Genomic DNA, 17,859 nt, shown 5'->3' on the forward strand with positions numbered 1-17,859 from the left:
AAAGTCCAAGGTCGCCGTTTTGCTGTCCCCTCTCCTGGTTCCACCAAGAATCGAGAACTCTACCATTTCACGGTCACTATGACCAAGGCAGCCCCCAACTTCCACATCCCCCACCAGACCTTCCCTGTTTGTAAACAGCAGGTCTAGCAGGGCACCTCCCCTGGTAGATTCTCTCACCAGCTGCAGAAGGAAGTTACCTTTCATACGCTCTAGAAACCTCCTAGACTGCTGCTTCTGCGCCGAGTTGTATTCCCAGCATATATCAGGGAAGTTGAAGTCTCCCATGAGGACAATGGCAGGCGATCGCGCAACTTCAGCCAGCTGTTTATAGAACGCCTCATCTGTCTCTTCATCCTGGTTAGGCGGTCTATAACAGACCCCCACCAGGATGTCTACCTTGTCAGCCTTTCCCTTGATTCTAACCCACAGAGCTTCAATGTTGTCTTCCCCAGTTGCAAGTTCAATAACATCATAACACTCTCTAACATACAGAGCCACGCCACCACTCCTCCTTCCTTGCCTATCCTTTCTGAAGAGCTTGTAGCCATCCATAGCAGCACTCCAATGGGAGCGACCCCACCATGTTTCCGTAATGGCAATTAGGTCATAGTTTGCCTGCCTCACAAAGGCTTCCAGCTCATCCTGTTTGTTGCTCATGCTGCGGGCATTGGCGTAGACACACTTCAGCTGAGCCCCTTGCCTCACCCCTAATCCCGATGCTCGCCTAGGCACACCTCCTGCAGGGCTGGTTTTATCCCCTTCCCCCTTCCTCTGTAGTTTAAAGCCCTCTCTATAAGCCCTGCCAGCTCCTGGGCAAGGATGCGTTTCCCCCTTTGAGACAGGCCGGACCCATCAGCAGACCTCAGGCCTGGCACCGAGTAAACCGCCCCGTGATCGAAGAACCCAAAATTCTTGCGTTTGCACCAGCCTCTCAGCCACGTGTTTATGAGATGGGTTTTCCTGCCCCTTTCAGTGTCCTTCTCTGTCGGTGAAGGGATGGAAGAAAATACCACCTGTGCTCCTATTCCCTGAACTAACCACCCTAGTCCCCTGAAGTCATTTTTGATAAGTTTCAGGCTTCTGTCAGCAGTCTCATCGCTGCCGGCCTGTACTATTAATAAAGGATAATAATCAGAGGGGTGGATCAAACTGGGGAGTTTTCTAGAGATATCCCTGACCCGAGCTCCAGGGAGACAGCACAACTCCTTACGGATAGGGTCAGGACAACATATAGGGCCCCCCGTTCCCCTCAGAAGGGAATCACCTACAACAATCACCCTTCTGTCCTTCCTGGCAGAGGCAGTCTCAAGCCGTGGAGTCGACCGCCTCACCTTGGGCAACTTTGGCAACCTTGCAGGCGGAGCTCCTCCTGCATCCTCACTCACCTCTCTCTCAGGTTCCAGGGCCTCAAACCTGTTACACAGAGGCACCTGGGGAAGCAAGGTAGGCCAGGATGGGGGTTGCCTGCGTCGCCAAGCTGGGACCTGCTTCCATTCCTCCTCTTCTCCCAGTTTGTTTCCCTCAGCTCGATCATGGCAGGCGAGAGGATCTGCCACCGACTGAGGGGTTTCACTCCGGCGTCTTTCCGGCAGAGAGTTACACCACCAGTCTATTTCCCGCTCACATTCCCTGATGGATCTTAATCTCTCTACCTCTTCCTTGAGCTCCACTACCCTGCTGGTAGTAGTTTAAGTCAGCAGGCAGATCACAACCACTCATTCCCCCACAGTAAGATGGGGGAAAGAACTGGAAGAAAAAAAAAGGTAAAATACGTCAGTTGTGATAAAGACACTGTAACCATTAGAAAGATCAGCGCAGTGGAATGACATTACAGGAAGTATAATAGCAAAAGGCACTAGTGCAAACGATAGGTGTTACAAAGAAAAAAAGCTAAGTACTCACCCATCTCTGAAGATCTAGGCTTGCAGGGAAAAACTCCACAAAGGAGGGATCTCCAACCAGAAATCCTTCCAGAGTGGCAGTCAGCCCTCGAATGAGGTCTAAGAGAGGTGGAGCCAGGCTCCAGCCCTTCTGGTCACACAGGTGAATTACCCACACCTGTGTTCTCAAGGCTGACTGAGTCCTTTCCCCAGGTGCTCAATCAGTGGTTCAGGCCATGTCTCAACAGTTACCATGCAGACACTTCAAGAGGGCAGAAAAAAAAAGGAAAATAATAACAATAGAAGAATACATAAAACAAGAGATACAAAATGCATCACTGGACCCAGCCAGTCCCCAAGAAGTAGATGCACCCCTTGACAGCTCTCCTAGATTTATTGTTCATCATGATGTTATTTGGTATGGAATATCCCTTTGGCCAGTTTTGGTCAGCTATCCTGGTTCTGTTCCCTCCTGGCTCCTTGTGCCTCTCCAAACACCTTGCCAGCAGCGTAGTGCAAGTAGAAAATACTTTGACTTAGTAGCCTTGCTCTGCAGCATCTAAAATATCGGTGTGTTATCAATATCACTTTCATCTTAAATCCAAAATACAGCACCATGCCAGCTACTAGGAATAAAATTAAGTCTATCCCTGCCAAAACCAGGACATTTACTATGTTTATGTACTATGGGAAGATGTGCAACTTCTTGTCTGAGTCTCTGAGACTGGATCACTAAGGGACCCTTCTTAAACCCTGTGATGAGCAGGGCTACTGCCAGACCCTTTTTATGGGTAGGGAAAGTAAGTTTATTGTTCTGTAAGGATCAAAAGCATTGGCAACATTCATACCCAGTTGTATCACATACTTTTTGCTGCTCCAGAAAGTAAGGCTGCGATGCTTGGCTTACTTCACAAATATTCTTGTCTAGAAGCTAGTAACACCACAAATCTTTCACAAATAGATAAAGAAAGAAGCAGAAGCTACATATAAGCAATAGCATTAGAATCCAAACTCCAGCATTTACCAGACTTACCTAGTACCTTTTAATCAGTACATTTCCTTGCTTGATATGCAGAAGTTGTTTAGGGTTCGTGCTGGAAAAACAAACATTACTGTTTTATAAGATGGTTATACTTACATGCATTTATCTGTTACACACAGGGCATTGCTCCATCATGCTTAACATTTTAAACATAAACTTGTTGACCAGCAGGTCAGCTACAAGGTAGCCTTCCTGTTAGAGAATGGATGATGTGATGGAGCTGAAGTTGGTATTCCATAGAGGAAGGGAAAGGAATGGCATAGGGAGGCACAGACTGAGCACTTTAGGATGTCACACGAACTGCTGACTTGGCAATAGTTTGAAAAACAACAGCTACGTCTGAATTTGCAGGTGATTACATCAACAAGGGTCAAGAAAGGATAAGGAAGAAATGAAACAGCTTTATTGTTGCATACACACTTAATAAATAAAAAAAAATACGTTTTCATAAAAACTTGAACTTTGACGGAGATGTGGGTTGAGAACTGGCAGACTGGCCAAGCTCAGAGGGTGGTGATCGGCAGTACAGAGTCCGGTTGGAGGCTTCTGACTAGCAGTGTTCCCGAGTGATCAGTGGTGGGTGTGGCCTTGTTCAATATCTTCATCAACAACCTTGATGTGGGAATAGTGTCCACCCTCAGCAAGTATGCCGATTGTATAAAGCTGGGAGGGGTGGCTAACACACCAGAAGGCTGTGCTGCCATTCAGTGAGACCTGGACAGACTGGAGAGCTGGGCAGCAAGAAACCAGATTAGGTATAACAAAAGCAAGTGTAGAGTCTTGCACCTGGGAAGGAATAACTGCAAGTATCAGTACAGGTTGGGACATGACCTGCTGAAGAGGAGCTCTATGGAGAAGGACCTCGGGGTCCAGGTGAATGACAGGTTGGCCATGAGCCAGCAGTGTGCCCTGGTGGCCAAAAAGGCCAGTGGGATCCTGGGATGCATTAAAAGGAGCACGGCCAGCAGGTCAAGGGAGGTAATCTTCCCCCTCTACTCTGACCTGGTCAGGCCTCATCTGGAGTACTGTATCCAGTTCTGGGCTCCCCAGTACAAATAAGACAGGGATCTCCTGGAAAGAGTCCAGCAGAGGGCCACGAAGATGATAAAGGGCCTGGAGTGCCTCTCTTATGAGGAAAGGGTGACCTGGGTCTGTTCAGCCTTGAGAAAAGAAGACTCAGAGGGGATCTGATTAATGTTTATAAATACCTAAGGTGGGGGAGGCAAAGGCACAAGGCCAGACTCTTTTCAGTGGTGCGTGATGATAGGACAAGGGGAAATGGCCACAAAGTGAAGCACTGGACTGCACAAATGCGCGTTAAGAACTTCTTCACAGTGAGGGTGACGGAGCACTGGAACAGGCTGCCCAGGGAGGTTGTGGATTCTCCTCCTCTGGAGATATTCAAGACCCACCTGGATGCTTACCTGTGCAACCTCTTCTAGGGAGACTACTTTGGCAGGGGAGTTGAACTCAATGATCTCTAGAGGTCCCTTCCAACCCTTACAATTCTGTGATTCTGTGATTCATCCAGCGTTTTAGCTAGGTTTCTTTTGGGGGGAAGGATTATATTTTTCAGTGTTTGTAAAATAGTCATTAACAAATAAGTTCTTAATTACCCTTAACAATGACTGATGTTATCTAAGTGCATAAGTTAATTTTTATGTTTGCTCAGTACCTTAGTATTTTACAATCAATTTAACGTTTTTATCTTTTTTTCATTTTTCATGCATGATTATCAACTTGCTTGAGTTTGTTCTATTGCATACTATTTCATTTTTTTTCTAAGCTGCTATCCTAGGTTTATAACTGTTTTCTGCAGTGTTTTCTTTACTAATTACTTAATTCATTGTCCATCTGAAAATTTCTGTTTAATCATGAGATCAAAAAATTCAGAATGACTTGTTTCAAACAATTACAAACATTAGCTAATAAATAGGCTGAATGTATAGCCCTGATGTTTATTTTTGAAAAATACTGGAAGACTACTGAGAAGCTATTAAAAGAGTGGGGAGAAAAAAGGAAAAACTCCACTAATTTTTACAAGAAAGAGTGAGTGATGGTCTTTTTAACATAGATACCCTCCTTACACTACTAATATAATGGAATAAATACTAAACCAAAAAGAGCTAAAATCTGTGAACAGTGGAATTTTCTTCCTGGATTTTTGTTGAGCTTTTTTTTAAAGGTAGCTCAACAAAACTAGTACATATACTGGAAAGATGCAGCAGAAAAAAGCAAGTAAAATGACCTCATGGAAAGATTTCATCAGTCATTCAGCATTTTTAATTGAAAAAAAAAGACCTAGTATATAAAAGAAAGCAGTTCAAGATTATTAAGTGAAAATCTAGACACTCATTTGGGTTTCAGATAACTATTTTCTCTGTAGTTTTTTTTTAATTTGAAATATAGAGAACAGCAAAAGTACTAAAGTGAAGATGGTAGAAAAAGTATTAAATTGCTGGGAGCTGTTTACTGGTATGCAGTAGGCAGTTACATCAGGCAGTTCTTTAATGGATTCATGACATGGAAGAGGAGATACATAAAATGATCACAACATAACTTGAGGATAAATTGAGTATAAAGAATGAATTGCAAAATGAAACTCAGAGACTATTTTAGAAAAGTCGGACTGGTTAGTAAAGAATAAATACTCATTCTCAGTATGAGAGACTGTGAAAACAAAGCTGAAAATATGGAAGACGAGGAGAAAAAGCAACAAAACGGAATTTATAATACAACTGTGAAAAGAAAATTTATTCATATGTATAGACGGGACAGGAGACTATACTAATTAGATCTTTGGATCTGATTCTTTCCCTCAAAAATCATTGACACTGTACTCTCGACTCCAATGCTGGAAGACAGATCACACAAAGCAATGCGAGTAAGAAATGTGCGTTTTGGATAGGAGGTGCTATGGTATGAAAACAATGGTACAAAATTGATTTTCTTTACAGTTTAATCTGCATTTGTTATATACATTTAGAAATAATTTTTGTACTTAACAAAACAAAATGCAAATAAATGATTCTCTTAGCTTTCTTCCACATTAATCTGATCTGATTTTGAGTTATAGGTTTCAAAAGCTATTTCTAGAAGCCAGGGGATTGTGCCTTAGCAATATATTGATCTGTCACTGGCATCAGAATTACTGATTTATTTTAACTCATTTTTATAAGTTGTATTCCTCTATTTCTTTTCTTTTTAATTAAGTAAAATGATTAAGGAATTAGAATGCCTGCCTCTTCTAACAGTTTCATAAAGTAAGACTCGGGTAGATGCAACAAAACACAGAAGAATAAAAATTGTTTCGTTTGTACTATTATTCACATGAAGCAGTGTTTTTCTTGTCACAGTCAGTAACTCTTACTGTGATCTTTTTCAGTGTCCATTCTTCATCCAAGTGGGCTGAGACAAACCCTTACCTACCTGCTATTCTAACTAACTTCTGTGTAAAAAAAAAAAAAAGAAAGAAAAGAAAAACAATGCTAAGCTCAAAGTACTGGTAGACATTGCTTAATTCACTGTTTCATTCAGATTTTAGTATATCCTGATGCTGACTGTAGTCAAAGTAAAGAATTTTTAATTGTGTGGTAATAAAAATATTTTTATTCTTTGAAAACTATATAGAAGAGAACAGAAGAAGATAGAAAGGTTGGGATGGGCAATTGGAAAGAGTTGGAACAAAAATCATACAGCTGTTTTGAAATCATAAAATATCTGAAGGCTTTATTTCTGAAAAAGGGTTGTAATTGTTTTTGATGGTTTGACTTTGCTCAACTAAGAGGCTTCAGCTGATAAATTTCATACAAAATAGATTTAAATGGTTTATTTGCAACATTGGGTATAGGCCAAAATAGTATGATATCTGCTATTATGAAAATTGAAAATGACACTTTGGAATACATAAGTCTTGGCAGAAATAGGGTTTAATTAGAACGCACCTTAAGTACTTCACTCCCTTCTTAATTATTCCAAAACACATCAGAAATCTAAATGCTTTTTTAAATTTTCTTTGAATCTAGAAACACATTTTCTCTCTCTGCTGGATGTGTTCATTCCGGGTTAACATCCAAACACTTACAATAAGCTGAAGATTGCTAGCAGATCTGAATAATTATAATCCCCATTAGTAAATGGGGCTTCCCCGTGGAAACAAACAAACAAACAAAAAAAACCCTGTATGTTTTTTTGATGTCATCTTTTTAAAATATAACTATTTGTCCAACTATATCAGTTCAGGATCTCTTCACTATCTGATAATTTATCTGTTTACAGGCATTTCATTTACAATATGTAACACTAGCATTGCTTATGCCTTGATGAATTTGTGTCAGCCTCCATGGATTTACACCATTGTAAGCCTTCTACTAGGTGTTCTCCCAGTAGAACAGGTCAGACTCAGGTCCTCTTTATATTCAAAAAACATTTTCAACTATTCATCATCTATTGTATTTGTCTAGTTCAAATATCCTGAAATATATTCAGACAAACCTTTAGGCTGAGCTTAGCCCTGAACTAACTCTCATAGCCAGTGGAGAGCTAGTACAGGATAGGCATATCCCACTGAAGTCACATTGTTCTGCCTTTGCTCTTAATATTTGCAACAGCAGTTCGTGTATACCTGTGCTGATTTCTAAAGTGTTACAGAGCATGTTCAGAGTAGAGTTTACATGAATGTAAATCTCCTGACATTGTTTTATCTCCCTTGCTACTATTAGGGTAAGGATATACTCCATCAGCTTATGGGGAAACTGATAACCAGATCGAAGTCTGAAAGAAGTGATATCTTGAACACTGTTTAATTTAACAGTTTTAGCTGCGTTGTTGGCTTTGTCAGACTTTCAAAAGCATTGAAGTACATCATTTTGATGAAGAAGTTGTTCCTGAAGAAACATTTCTTGAAGAAACACTTCTTCTTGTAGAATGGGACAAGTTGGCAAGTGGCTATAAAATTAGCATTGGAAAAGTTACCTTCATTTTAGGTGTAGTGTATTGTGTTAAACCTCTACAATTCTGAGCTGAAAACATTTTAGCCAGCTCTTAAGAAACAGAATGTGCAGTCATTATGCAGAAGCCAGATATCAGTTGCTGATAAATATAGAATACACTAGGAACTTGAATGCACACCTTGTTTAATAATCAGTTATATTAAGTACTACTATTTCAGACTGAGCTTTTTTGTTTTTCCAGTTTAGTGAACATTTGAAGTTCATTGAACTTTTGTTCATGCAGTGATTAGCAAGTATTTAAGGAATTCCCTGTACCATTAAAAAGATATGAGCCAAAATTTTGCATCAGTACATCTGCCATGAAGAATTATGGCTGTCATTTGGATGCTTAGGTTGACATACTGAGAATTTTTTTAAGATAAAAAAAATCATAGCATCTATTATTGCTACTAATAAAAAACTTAAATGATCGTTTTTCATAAGTTTTGCTTTTGAATTGCTCTAAAGACCTCAGGAAGTATTTCACTTCTCCTGATATAATGACTAAAACTGGAGTGAGATAAAAGCAAATGAAATAGATAATGGTTTCAGCAGGGACCATTAAAAAACATCACAAACCAGAGTTGCTTGTACAGTACAGAATCATGGCACCATAGTAGGCAATTAATTACTGTAAAACAGAATAAATCCCTATGAAGAAATAAAAACTGAAATGTTTGGTTTCCCACATATCTATGACAATAATTTTGTAATTTACTTAGGTATTAAGTTTAGAAAAACGCTGGCATGGTAAAGCAGACAGATTATATTTTCTCTTAATGACTGATAGAGGAATGAAATGTTTCCAGTCTTTATCCCTCTATCAAGTCTATGCTTAGAAAATATTCCTTTTATTATTACTGTTAATCATTCGCTTTGAGGAAGTTGGCAAAAACTATCAAAAGCCAAGTAGTGTAACATGAATACCAACTTCACAGAATAATCAGGGTCTGGTGGGATGTATAATAAAATATGCCAGACAGTCATTATTACGTACTTTTGAGAGAATTGTACATACTCATTCTCCTCATTTAGCACCTGAATGACAACAAGCAGGTGAGAATATCAGCACAATACATCACGTGAGACAGTTGCCATTATGAACATAACATAAAAGAGTGTGACAGAGTTGAAAAATGGTAGGAATATTCTGTTCATACCTTGCAGGTATTGTTATTCTTTGACAGTGAAATTAAGCTTGCTGGGGAGAAGGATATGTCTTGTTGTCATCACAGGTAGTACTTCTGTGACAAATGGTAAGAAGTCTGTATTTTTTAATAAAAACCATAAGGTTTTTAAAGGTATTGTCAGTGTAAGTAAAGTGCCAGTCTACTCAGCTCTTTTGTTATATGCTCTTCTTCTTCTGTAAAATGAAGGGCTAGACTAATCATTAATGAACTCCAAAACCATGGCTTTCTGTTGTAGTAATGAAACATAAAATTATACCATAACATTACTCAGTGACAAAAGAATCATCTCCCTTACCTATTTCTATAACGTATTTCTGGATTATGAAAAGCTGCTTTATGTAAAACAAATAACTGAAAAGTACTTTCTCATCTTCAATTTCCCTCACTTCCACTGCAATGTTTCAAAATGCAATTTTGACAAGATTCGGTCTCCTATTCTTCTAGTCACTGTCATTCTGATGCTGGGATTAGGGGTGAGGCAAGGGGCTCTGATGAAGTGCATCCATGCCAATGCATGCAGCATGGGCAATGAATAGGAGGAGCTGGAAGCCATCATGTGGCAGGCTTAGTTCTATTGGCAACTATAACTTAGTTGCCAATGCAGAAATATGGTGGAATCATTCACATGACTGGAGTGCTGCAACAGATGGCTTTAAGATTTTTAAGAGGGATAGGCAAGGAAGTAAGTGCATTAGTGTGGCTCTCTGTGTTAGAGAGTGTTTTGATGTTGCTGAGATTGGGGCTGGGAATGATAAGATCTTTACTCCATGGGCAAGGATCAGGGGGAGGGCCAACAAGGCTGACATCCTGGTGGGGGTTGGTTATAGACAACCTAACCAGGGTGAAGAGATGGATGAGAAGTTCTATGAGCAGCTGACAGAAGTTCTGCAATTGCAAGCCCTTGTTCTCATGGGATATTTCAACTTCTCTGATTGTAAATGGTTTCTTGGGCCAGTTCGGCCTGGTTCCATGACTAATGGGGCAGGGAGACCCATGGATCCCTGCACTGGGAGAGGGGAAAGGGGGTTAGGGAAAAAGGTAGGGAAATTAGCCTAAAAACAAAACAGAGGCAAATGAGCTAAGGGATAAAATACAATAGAAGAATGCAAGATAACACAATATAATACAATATAATTAGAATTGAAGATAATAAATCAAATAAATGAGAGAGAGAGTGTCCAAAACTGAAGGCCTTACTCTAATGCTGACAGCAAGACAGCTAGGGAGCACACATCACAGAGATGAGCAGTAAAAGAAAGGGCAGTCTCGTGACTTGCAAGCAGTTTTATCTTTCCGTCTAAACAGAAAATGGAAAAGGACCAGTGAAAGTCTTCTGAGATGTGTAGTTATTCTCTTCTGAGAACAAGGTACCCAGAAATATTGACAGTCCATGAAACTGCAGCATTAACTCTTTAACTCCCAGTACACTACATGATGTTATGATGTGGAATACTGATAACAAAAATCATAAAACCACGACACCTGATATTCACTGGAAATACAATAGTGTCAGACACAGTATTCAGACTACTGTTTGCCTGATTTGCATTAAGATTCCATGTTTTATGTAAAACTTTGCTTGAGATTATTCACATTTATTCAGGAGAAAATCATCTGTACATGTTAATGCCTCTATGACTCTTGAATCACTGTAAAATACATTCTTTTGTAGTGAAGAGATTAATTCTAGCATGTGATGGATTTGGGATATTATGGATAAGCCTTTAACTAACTACACAATCACATTAAACAGGAAAATATTTCATAATCCTCTTTGAGTATGATGTCAAAAATATATTAAAATTTTAAATTTTTTTAAATTTTAATATACTTTTGGCAGAAAAGAATAGCAATTTCAAAATACTGCGTATTTATTGCAGAATACAGTTAGAATTTGAATTAAACAAAATATTTCACTAGTAATTGTATTAATCTACATTGTTATAGGTAGGCAAAAACACGTATTGTTACACAAAATCACCTTCTAGCATGTATTAAGTGGACTTTAGAGTCCATAGAAGGAAGATCTGAAGAATCCTGGGGGTGACTAGAACTTCACAATCAAGATTAAATATATGTCTGAAAATGCTTACAGCCTTGCTGTTTTAGACATCAGCTAATATTTCTCCTGTACCTACAGTTCATGTATTTTTGTACTTCAATGTACAATTTCTTTCTTTTGAATGCAAAAAATTCATATTTAATCTCATTTCTTACCTTTCTGAATCATAAGTGTAGCTGAGTACAACTTTCTCATTGTGTTTGTCATGTTTGTAATTTTGCATTCTTTATACTACTTGCAGATACTTGTAAGCATCATGAAATAGTTAATGACTAATAATTGATATGATTTATACAAGTACTTTGACTTTTCTGTGCAGAGTTCTGTGCTTATTTCCTGCCATAATGTTCACGTCTTATTGCAATGCAGAGTTATTTTTCTGGATCAGTGCATTCAAATCTGATTGCAGATTGACCTTATTTGGTCTTTAGATTTAAGTGCCAATTATAATGTATACAAACAGCAGATGGGTAGAAAAAATTGAATTATTTTACCATACCAGCAATGCTCTGATAATTTTGGCAAGCATATGAAATTTCTGAATGAGCAATAAAAACACCAGGCATAGGAGAAATGAAACAAAATGCTGTGAGATAAGCAGAATCATCAGCTGTATGTGTTTCTTGAGTGTAAGGGCAGGAAAAAGCCCCCACAAAAATCACATGAAAAACAGTACTGATTGGATAGAATATAGGGGCCTAGATTTGGTTAACATTTAAGGACATTGTAGATGGAATTTGAAGACACTAAGACAAATTTAAATTAACTAATAACTCAATTTAAAATTATATATACGTATTGCATTAAGGGAGCTTAATTTTTAATACATAATTGTACACAAAATCACATAGCAGAAGTCTGCCAGTGCATTGAGAAAAAAAATCAGTCTCAGGTCTCAATACCCTCAAATCAACAACCACCTCAAAAGTCAAGAATGTATAGATGATTGCTGCATCCATTTCTGTATTTCATTTACCCACTTACAGCATTTAGAAGACACAGAAGGTCGTACTTTAGCATATTTAATTCATTTTTCCTGTCAATGTTTTTTTCATGGTGTTGTCAGTTGATAACAATGCATATAAAATATTTTGTCTTCGTATAGCAAATATTTAATTTGTTATATTGTCATTAGTTTGTCCCATTAGTTTTCCTTCTTTTGACATCAAATTTCTTCATTTCTGCACATTTTAGCAAAAAATACATGTGGTTACTGAAAAGAACAATTCCTAATATTCAGTACTGTAACTTAAGGATAAACAAAAGTTAATTAGGATACCATCATTTAGATGATCCTTTCATTTCTCTTCCAGCATGAATAGTAATGAATTAATCATGAACATTAACATTATAAAATGAAACAACAGCTGATATGTTAATGGACTTTTTCAATCCTTTGTTTCACGTGCACGAATTGCACATTATTTTAACTGTTTGTGCTTTCTATGACTTCTATTTTGTAGGTTGATCTAGTTTGCAAATAAAGCCAAAGTTATTGGAAATATTTTGGAATTGTGTCAGTTCTATCTAATAGATACTTCAGTAGTCTCAAAATATGGATCTGTGGAAAATATTCCAATCTCTGTCTTCTCCCTCTGACATTCTTTATGCATGAATATAAGGTATAAACATTAGTGAAAATACTATGATACATTACCCTTAACTGAGTTATCTACTACATACACAGTACCTATTCAGATTAATTACATTCATTATTATATTTTTGTATCCCTTGTAAATTGTTGGAATACATGTCTAAAGTTGTAACTGGCAGCACCACACACATGCCAATAAAATGCTACAATCCCTAATTCAGCCTCAGTATCTCAGATGGAGATTATAGGACTTTGCAGTCAAAGTTGAGTAATAATGCATTACAAAAGTGGTCATTGTAACATATCATTCATGAGTCAAGATTTGATTTATAGTTTTGAAAGAGGAAATATATTTACATTTGATAACATTTGGACCTACAATCTACTATTATATTTTTTAATACAGTAACAATTTATGGATGAATATTAAGAAGCCTGGAGGAGACTCAAGGGAGACATTATTACACATTACAGCTACCTGAAAGGAGGTTGTAGGAAGGTGAGGGTCAGCCTCTTCTCCCAGGTAACTAGTGTTCTTGTGAGAGGTAATGTCCTTAAGTTGCAGCACGGGAGGTTCAGGTTGGATATTAGGAATAATTTTTTCTCAGAAGGCATGGTAATACATCGGAACAGGCTGTCCAGGGAAGGGGTGGAGTCAACATCCCTGAAGGTTTCAAGAAAAAGGTAGTTATGGCAGTTAGGGACATGGTTTAGTGAGCGTGATGGTGATAGATTGACAGCTGGACTAGATGATCTACCTTCATGATTCTGTGATTCTATGAAGAATACAGAAAGAGCAAGTTTTCTTAAGAAAGAATGCACAAAATTATGACTCAGTTAATTGTTGGAGGGCAGGTTGCTCGGCAGCACGTAGCTACTGATTTACTAATGATTACGATGTAATCTTAGATGAAAGGGGCAAGTTATACTTGCATGGAATGTGGTGTTTCTAGTAGAGTTCTGTACTTAACAACATGTACTGTACACAAAATTAGCCTGGGTAATGGTATTGTTCTCTTATACGCTTGGTCGCATAGACCCTGTATCCCTGGGAGCATATATGCTATATAAGATGGTGTGTTGCTACAATAAAGTGGAAGCCGTGAACTCACATTGAGTGTTGAGCTTCCCGCGCCGTGGGGGGTGACCCTGTGGGAAACTTGGGGAGTTTCCCACAGGGCTGGAGAAAATCAGGGATTTCTTCTTTTAACAGAACAGTGCTTGATCAGAATTCTGTTTGAAATATCAGAGCTTGTTTATTTCTCTGTATGGTTCTAGTCATAATCTCATCAGTGCAGAAAAGAGAAATTTATAGTGTTGAGCTGAGAACAAGAATTTGACACCTACCTGTGAGTAGCTGTCAGAGAGATAAAGCAGCCAAGATCATCAATAAAAGTTATAATTTCCGTGCAGTTTAAGTTTATTTTTCATTTCTTTGCCGAGAAGAAGCTCGTGCCTTTCTAGCCCATTGTCACACTTTCTAATGTAAAACCTGAGTAAGTTCATTATTTTTCAACTTTTCACGACTAAACTTATTTTTATTTGAAGGCAGTGCAGTATCTTACACAAGTCCTGACAAAACAACAAGATATGTGATATTCTGAAATAGAGAATAAAATAATGTGAACATGTGAATCACCTTGGAAATGAATCATATTGCTGTAAAATAAATAATTTACATTTAAATAACTTATCTGCTTTTCACCTAATTTAAAAGTAATTTTTATTCTTTCTCAACTAATCCACAAATTTATAAGGTAGTTTGATCATCTTTATGCAATAAAATTGAAAATTTTAGATATGGTATGTAATCAGTTTTACTCTCCTCATCTCTGTTTCCAGTCTCATTACAAATTGCAATTTTCAGTGCAGATTACATGATGACCTATGTATGGCTTTGTTGTTTCTGAATTACTGATTCCTTGCCTACTGCTAGATAAGAACAAAGCCTATGCATCAGTCTGACAGCTTGCAAACAGAAAATGGGCTTGTAGGATTGGATTTAAATCCCAGGTGTAGAGGATAATTACCACATCAGTCATGCAGTAACTGAAAAATGGTATTTCAACAAGAAAAATTACATTCCTTTTATACTGCCAACAGAAATCATTATTTGAGGCTTCATACTGATTCAGTGTATCATTACATGTGCACTGCACTCATTAAATGTAATGTTTGTTACAACCTAAAGTAACTTATTTTTTCAGATACTTTTGTGGCTGAGGTAGCTAAAATCAAGATTTGTGAGATCCTGACAATACTGAGGTCATTCAAAGGTACGATGTACATTATAAAAGTGAAATAACAGCAGAGTCTAAAGCATTCAAAAGCTCTTCAGCAGTGCATCAGAGGGAAAAAAAGAGGATGCTAAAGTAGGAAGGCATAAATCCTACTTTGGAAAATCCTCTGGGTTTAGACCCTTTGATGCAGGCCTTTTAAATTAAAATAAATGGAATGATGATAAGACACTATCATCACTTGAGGGTTTGTCTATTCTGTACTTTTCCGTAAACAAGATACTGCTTTCAATTAATTATTTTGTAGGAAAAAGAATTAAAAGCATGTTCAAAATAAACAAAAAAAAAATTAATCACAGAACTCAAGCACAAGTTTATTGTACTTTTGATTTTATAGCTTGGCTACAGTCAATTCTATTTTGTTACTAAGCAGATAGGAAGGCAAAGTAGATTTAACAGATTACTCCATGGGTCCAAAGAATTAGAAACTGGTATTTTGGAGTGAGAAGGAAGATACAGGCTTGGCAGTGATCTTAAATGAGAAAATCCCTTCTGTTTCGTATCATTATGCACGTCTGAGTTGCACCAGCTGGACCGCTAGTGCCCTGGGTTTCCCATGGAGAGTTTTGGAAATATCCAGCTGAAATTTATATGGACAGTTATCTTCTCCTGTGTAGTTTTCTAATTTTACAAGGACAAATTTTTAAGTGGTCTTAATACACATACTCCAGATGAGTTGATCCTGACACAGGAAGCAAGGAGGAATATTTAGATTTTTTCAGGAAACACATGGGGATGGCTCAATTAGTGCCAGGTTTAGATAAGAGGGTGTTCACAGTGAGAAGAATCTTAATGAACATGATTTCCATAGAGCTTTTAACGTAGCTAACCAGGGTTCAGTTTGTCTTTAGCAGTCTCAGAATTATATTTAAATAAACACTTAACTGCCGGAGAAGCTAGGAACAAAGACAACTGTTTGCAATCCACTACTAGAATTTTAGACACAACTATTAGATTTGTAGACAGTTATCCTAGCTTCAGTTTCTCTCTGTCTCTGTGCTGTACTTTCTCCTCTCCTAACAGTATGTCTAGTAAAAATCTTTCCTCCAGAGCAAATGACTTCTGTAACAAACTCCACCTCCCTTCTTTTCAACCTCCTCATAGTCATCTTCCTCATTCACTCGGACTTTTCAAACATATGTTTATACAGCCCTTGGTCTAGAAAGGGTTTGAGTGCTGCATGCTTTCATCTGGAATGAGTCGCATGTAGAAGGTTTAGGGTATTCTCAAAATGTTGGTTGACTGCATTTAGCACTGATATTCGCAGACAGCCTGTGCTAAACGGCCCTAAACTCTCTTCAAAACTAGCTCCTACCCAGGTTCAGGAAATGTTCAAAAGTGCTAGAACTAAGTAGTGCAGAACCGAGGGATACTGACAAGTCTGTTAGAGACAGGGAAAAATTAGGATACAATTTTCCAGTAAATTATCTTCATTATGAGATGTTTCCATAACATTTTATTTAATTGACTGTACAAATTTGAACTAGCTAAAAATTCCTTTTACTGCCTCATAACAGCATGCTTACGATGCAATATAGTATCTTTGGGGGCAAGGGAAAGGGCTTGAACAGATATATGAGATTCATGGTGTCTGAGTAGAGAGGATATCAAAGACCAACTGACTGTAAGTCTTGTATGATATTTTCATCAGATAATAGTTCAAGAGACTGTAACAAGAGTAAATGAGTTTTTGTCTAAACTTCATTGCTCTAAATGTCTAGAACTAGGATTTGTGGGGAAGAATCTTACAGGTGCTTCAATATGTGGAACATGAGGTGACTAATTTGCAACTTACTGCTTAGATTTGCAGCTTGTTGCTTGTAGTTGCAATCTATTCTTTGGACATGCTAACAATTACACATATATAGAAAAATTAGTTGCATGTTTTGTAATAGCTTCAAAAGCAACTAGAAGATCTGGAAATGGTAGTGCTGTCATTCTGGGAAGAATAATGAATACTTACTTGCAAATCAGTTTGCAGTACTAAGGCATTTGTATCTGGCTAAAGTGAATGAAACTACAAATTATCATTTTGTTCTGTTCCTATAATGCTGTGGAGAATGGAATTTAACTTCATGAGTGCCATCGGTGCCTTACACATCATAGATATATTGTGGGGTCAATAGAAAGCAGACTTAAGGATCAAAAAATATGTTGCAATTGCTCAACATTGTTAAGAAAAACATATTTTATATCTTTATTTCTCTTTCAGTTTACATGGAGTAATTTTTTTTTTTTTTACCTCAAGCACTTTAATGCAAATGATGCATTTTGAGTTCACATTATTTTAAATTAAGTACATTGTAAAAATGTAGCTTTAAAAATAACTGTACAATTCTTATTTTTATTTAGTTGATCAGTTCAACTAACTGTGGATCAATCTGTATGTGTACGTTTTATAACACTGACAGATACACACAACAGCACTACCACAATATAGTTGGAATATGTCTTGTAAATAATCAATGACAATCTCTCTAGTATAAAAAAGATTATATTTTTCATTTTTATTTATTTTCAGCATCAATATTTTAATTCTTTTTATTGTTTTCCTTGTATTCTAAGGGCCCATGTTATAAAAGACTGTCAGCTAACTTGAACACACAAGATGTAAGGATAGCAAACAGGTAATTGGGCACACAAGACACTAATTTACACTTGCAAAACAGGTAATTTCACATAATGGCAGTAGCCTGCACATACAGTTATTCATCTTGTTCATGCATATACATGGTTTAAAGACAATTATATTTTTACATATTTGCATATATTTCATAGACACTATTTAGCTATTGATATTTA

General features: G+C 37.5%; 1 long non-coding RNA gene across 3 annotated transcripts in view; it reads right to left on the reverse strand.

The window, feature by feature from the left end:
• LOC110401720 overlaps positions 1–17,859 on the reverse strand; it is a 56,314-nt gene that overhangs the window by 17,807 nt on the left and 20,648 nt on the right. For all 3 annotated transcript variants that reach the window (XR_002440556.1, XR_002440557.1, XR_002440555.1), the window contains exons 2-5: positions 13,239–13,424; positions 2,914–2,974; positions 1,903–2,142; positions 1,386–1,746 (exon numbers count right to left, since the gene is read on the reverse strand). This is a non-coding gene — a long non-coding RNA (uncharacterized LOC110401720). The remainder of the gene's footprint in view (positions 1–1,385; positions 1,747–1,902; positions 2,143–2,913; positions 2,975–13,238; positions 13,425–17,859) is intronic.

This window comes from Numida meleagris, chromosome 6, assembly GCF_002078875.1.
Source record: "Numida meleagris isolate 19003 breed g44 Domestic line chromosome 6, NumMel1.0, whole genome shotgun sequence".
NCBI classification, from domain to species: Eukaryota; Metazoa; Chordata; class Aves; order Galliformes; family Numididae; genus Numida; species Numida meleagris.